Genomic DNA, 6,194 nt, shown 5'->3' with positions numbered 1-6,194 from the left:
GCACCGCCGCTAGTTTTCCTTCTCACGCTACCCATCCTCCTTCCAGTGCTGCCCCCTTTGGGCGCATTGCTCGTTTTCTTGGGAAGGCTCATTCAGCCATGATGAAGATGTTCACCTACCATTGCTCCCAACACCATGATGTGGTCACTCGCATGGTCACTTCCAAGAACACTCTGAAGGCTCGTCTGAGAGACTCAGGCGTATATGATGTGAGTGACGATGAGCGTCTTCCTGCAGACCCCCCTTCTGATTTTGGTTTTCCCTCCGGTCCTGAGTGGGCTGATTTCTTCGACGAGGCTGGTGGCAGTGGTGTTCATGATGATGAGGATGAGGATGATCTCTAATGCTGTTATGTCATTCCCCCTAGTTCTTTTCTTTGGATACTTGATGCCAAAGGGGGAGTAGGCTCCATATGCATGTTATTCTAGCTCATTATGTAATCAAACCTATTGTTATGGTTGTGTTTTAGCCTGTACTGAACCTATGTTATGAGTTTGTTGAACTATGTTATGAGTTTGTTGAATCTGAGAATTGGTGAATCTATATGAAGTTTAACTCTTGGTTATCGTATGTTATACTGGAGGCATCAGTTTGAGGGGGAGCCCTCGTCATTTTGTTTTAGTAGTATCTATGGTATCACTTTGAGGGGGAGCTCGCTCGCTACTCATTGTTATTATGGTTATTGAGCTCCACAACAAATACTTCCGATTACTATTATGAGTATGCATATGAGTTGTCATCAACTACCAAAAAGGGGGAGATTGAAAGTGCAACCATGCCCTTAATCATATTTTGATGTTGATGACAACACATATGCTCGGGACTAATCATGTTTATGAAGTATATCTCAGGATTATGTTCCAAAGACCGTGTGCATGGATCATGACTAGGGACAAAAAGCATATAACTCAAGAATGGAGATACAAGATGTTGACTTCATTTATGGTTTGTTCTTGAGTATAGGGATCCCGCACTATTAAGAGGGGATCAATGGATCTAGTTAAAAACTTGCTCAAAAGCTACTATCTCTATACCTTGCCTTCGGACGTCCGGTGTTCTACGCACGTCCGGTCCTTCCTGATTGCCCGGACGTCCGGACACTTCCGGACGTCCGACACTTCCACAACAGAAGCATTTATACGGATGTCCGGAACCCTCCGGACGTCCGACACTTCCACAACAGAAACATTTCTATGGATGTTCGAACCCTCCGGACATTCGACACTTTCACAACAGAAGCATTCTTACGGATGTCCGGCCCCGCTCGGACGTCTGTATCCTGTACACTGAATTGTGGGTCACACTTTACACAGCGGCCGGTCGTCCAATAGATGTCAGACGTCCGGACCCGTTTGGGCCTCCGGACGTCTGACGTTCTCCGGACGTCCGGCCATCCTGTACCCCAAATGGTCACTTCTTCCCACCACCTATATATATACCTTTCCCTTCCACGGGATAAGGTTGACCATTCACTTTGAGCCTCTCAAGAACACTCCTCACTCTCTCTCTCATTCATCCACACTAAATCCTAGATTCCAAGTGTTCTAGGAGCATTTGAGAGAAGTTCTCCAATCAAGTAATAGATCCACTCCTTCCCCTTCTTTGCACCAAAGGAATTCGTGACTTGAGCAAGTTTTGAGCTTTTTCCCATCGTTCTTGTTACTCTTGGAGGTTGGAGACTCCTAGGCAGTAGGAGTCATTCGGAGAGGAATCAAACTTTGTGATTACCCTCGGAAAAGTTTGTGAGGGTTTGGAGACCACCCCAAGGTCTACCACTAGTGGTTGAGAAACGCCTCCGTGGTGTTGTCTCAAAGGGAGAATAGGGTGAGCCTTCGTGGCGTAGGTGTGCCTTCATGGTAACATCCACCCCTCTAACGGTGACTAGCTTCCCTCCAAGGAAGTGAACATCGGCATACATCCTCGTCTCCCGGAGTTGCGGTTATTCCTAACCCTAACTCTCTACTTGTGGTTACTTGTCTCGTTACACTTACGTACATTATATTGTGCCTGCCTACTTACGTGTTTGTGTTGTTTGCTTAGTACTTTGTGCTCACATGCAATTGTTAGGCTCATCTTCATATTCTGCATTATTGCCTAAAATTGCCAAGTAACAATTAAAATTTGTAATTGTACCTATTCACCCCCCCCCTCTAGGTCCATCTCGATCCTTTCAATATCGCACACGTTGTGCTTTATTAACCGTGTGCGCCGTAATGACCTGCACACCGTAATTTCGCCCTAATTTAATTGATGCTATTTAAAATTGTACCTAATTTAAACTTGAAGTAGGTTATGGCTTTATTCATATCCATCAGGTTCAAACAACCAATGCATTATTCAATTCACAGGTACATATGTTTAAGAATTACATAAGCACCAAATAAAGAATGATGAACCAGGGTTCTACACTTGTACTATTGCAGATGGTAAAGAAAGAGGTGACAAACATTCTGGTTGCTGAACAAGGTGAAGCGGAATGGCCCTATTGTGCTCTCCTGGATGCAGAAGGTATGCACGACTCTAGTCCAACCCCTTGTGATGGACGACCGCCAATCATGTAGTTTGAGAGGTAATCTTGAGTAAACTGCTTCAGGATCCAGTGGAAAGGAAAAAAGATTCAGACATTGTCATCTAACACAACTCATTACGGGCTGTAAAAAGAAGGCTACAGGGTTCTTACTTACCATCTTGTAGTTCACTGTTGTCTTGCATAAAGTGTAAACAAATAGTTCTATTGACATCTTTTGACCCATTTTAATAACAATCTTTATCAGTTTCCTCACTTGATACTGGTTCATGAATATCTCATTGCCCCATATGCAGAAAGGGTCGAAGTGTGAATCTTTGGCAATGACATGTGTACCTAAAAGCACCAAGTTAATATTAGAAGCTAAACAACAATTGCAAAATGATGTAGTACAACACTCCCTCCATCCCATTATATAAGATTTTATACACGTATATCTGGACATCATCAGAACATTAAGGTAACACTCTTCCTTGTTGCTATGTTGCATGGGATTGCATATTTAGTCATTCAGTACAATGCATGTTGCTATGTAGCCTCAGGTATATTAAATATAGCCCTAGTTAACCTATTGATAAATGGGTTACACATATATTCAGTGAAATGTCCAATTCGATGATTAATCCCTTATCGGCCCCCAGGCTATATGGTACTAGCTACCGAGATCCTGAACAGTGAGTACATGTAAGCAATGCGATGAAACTAACCTCGATGGAAAAAACAACATTGTTCTCAATATTGTCCTTTATGAGTACATATAAAGGCATGTTAAGCACAACAGGCTAAACATCAACCAAATATATCCATGGTAGACAACATAATCTACAAATGATACCTTCGGTGTGCAGGCTTAAGCACGCTAGTTAAGCAAAACAAGAAGTGGGAAGGTGTGTTAACTGCATCAGGCATAACATTTATTAACAAGCAAATAGTCATTCAAACTGGTATTGTGCAGGTCTAAAGTACACTAGTTATTGTTAAAAAAACAAAAAGGCACTTAACAGCAACCAAATATCGTAATTTATAGTGGCATTGTTGAAACTGTTATTGATGAAATTGAATTGCACGGCAAATAGTTGCACATATAGAGCATCACATTATGAAGAATTGAAATAAACAAGGCATAAGGCCATCTCTAGCAGATCGTTTAAAAGTTGAAGGATTAAACAATTAGTGGATATATATATATATATATACACACACACACACACACATACGGACGGTCTATTCTGCTAATATTAGCAGAATAACTATTCTTCACACCACTTCGGCACTGCACGCTCAACAGAAGCGCACTGCATCATTTTGACGACGAGCACTGCAATAGAAACTAGTAAATTTCTCGTCGGAAAAAACTGCACGCGTTATTTTTTCGGTACTGTTTTCGCTCTAATTTTTTAACCGTTTATCGAAATGAGGCGTGTAGTGTACCATTGAAAAGCTATGGATTAGGCGCAACTTCGACATGTTGAACACTTTTCGAGATTCCACACGGTTTAAGAGCAGTTTTGAAAATGGTGCGGCGGATGAGGAGTGGCAGCGAGCATTTTTTCGCGTTTGTTTCTAAACCGTTTGTCGGAATGAAGCAAATGATACGCCGTTGGATAGATATTGTCGAGGCACATCTTTTTCATATATAAATCTTTCTCTAATTCGTTACGGTTTAAGAGCAGTTTCAAATTTACTAAATCCCGGAACTCTGTTTTTCAAAAAAATTCAAAATTTTTTGTACTGTTTTCGCTCCAGTTTTCTAACTGTTTGTCGAAACGATACGTATGATACACCGTTGGAAAGCTATGGACAAGGCGCAACTGTCGTATGTTGAAATGTTTTTGAGATTTCTTACAGTTTTTAGTTAATTTTGAAAATCGTGCGGCTGACATCGAGAGGCAGCGGCTGTTTTTTCTCGAAATTTTTCCGAACGGCTGGTCAGAATGATTCAAATCATACGCCATTGGGAAGATATCGACGAGACGCAACTTTTTCATGTAGAACACTCTCTCTAATTCCTTACGGTTTAAGAGCAGTTTCGAATTTACCGAAATGCGGACACTCTGTTTTTCGCAACACCCAAATCGACGTGGGTACTTCATCCGACTGAAAACCACACTGCAACGGACGAAAAACCGCACTGCATCACACGGGTAAGAGAACTGCATGATTTCTTTTATTCAAACGTAATTTTTTCAAGAACGAAAAAGTAGAGTGCACTTCACATCGGGTGTAAATGAACCACAACACTATCAAGAAGTGAACCGCATTACTTTTTTTCGCTTCCGTAACAATTTTTTTGCACTTGCGAGATGAACAACATCAAACGGCCGACCGCACTGCTTCAGACTACAAAACGCACTGCAATGTGAATCAAGGAAACTGCATGCGAGTTTGACTGTAGTGTTCTCGATATAATTTTTTAAACGAGGCGTGTGGTGTGATACGTGTGTTGCCTTTAGCCCGAGTGAGCTTCCAGAGAGTTCAAACCAAACTCCCACACGTATAAAGGTGTACTGCAGTCTTCTTTTAGCCTCTTTCTTTTTGGACTACAATTTTTCTGACATCTTTTTGGACTACATGGTGGAGCCTAGCAAACTGTATTATTTTTTTATGTCATGTTCCCACATTTTTCTTTATTGACGAGATCGTTCTTTTTTGAGACAAGATGAATGAACTACATTGGAAAAATTCTCAAGCAAGGAAGTACACTCGCGACTGAAAGGGGACTGCTCGAGACAACTAAGTAAACCGCATGCTTTTTTTATATGGTTGTTTCACATCTGCTCTGTACTGCACATGTGCTCTGCAAGGACAAGACAAGCGAACTTCATTCAATTTTGTGTCCTCCTACCGCAAGTGTGCACAATGAAGCACACAGAGCTATGAATTGAACTGCGAGCTCCCGTCGGGTCACCAGCATGCACATGAACATGTCGTCGCTCAGCTTGCTCGAGGGTCCTCGCAGCACAGAAGGGAAATGTGCCTTCCTTTTGCGCGAGCAGTTCCTTTTTTTGCAGTAAAACATCTTTGAAAATTTGGAAAATCAACAAAAAAAACTGCAGCAGAACACCTAGCCTCGGCGCACCGAGGACTCATGCATACTGCAGTGCTTTTGCACAAGCAAAATCTGAAAAAAGGGCCCCGAACTACAACCCATCCATGCACCGCACCGCATGAGGGACCCAGGCAAACTGCACGCAGCGAGGTCTATTCTACCCAGCTTCTAGCAGCGCGCTGGAGCAGATCTGGCTGTCGGCGGCCGAATCTAGAGCGGCAGCGACGAGCAAGCTTGAGATGCCATGGCGGCTCCTGCAGCACAAGCCTGTGAGGGGAGAGGGGAGGAGGAGGAAGAAGGAAAGGAGAGAGGAGGGGCGGCTCACCTCTGATATTGCTCTGGCCATTTAGCACGGCAGCGTGGGGAGCAGCGCCCAGCCGGGAAGGAAGAAGGAGAGGGGCGTGGCGGCCGGATCAGGTGCCGCTCGGCAGGGAGAGGGGCACGATGGCCGCATCAGGTTCCGGTCAGCAGGGAGAGGGGCGCGGTTGCCGGATCCGGATATGGTCAGATCCGCGAGGCCGCGGGAGGGAGCCTGAGTGGCAGGGTGGGCGGCGGCTCGATGGCGGTAGGTGGCGGGGGGAGGAGGCGGGGCCGGCCGTTGGGAGGAGGAGGCGGGGC

This window comes from Triticum aestivum, chromosome 3B, assembly GCF_018294505.1.
Source record: "Triticum aestivum cultivar Chinese Spring chromosome 3B, IWGSC CS RefSeq v2.1, whole genome shotgun sequence".
Lineage (NCBI taxonomy): Eukaryota > Viridiplantae > Streptophyta > Magnoliopsida > Poales > Poaceae > Triticum > Triticum aestivum.
This window is presented reverse-complemented; position numbering follows the sequence as displayed.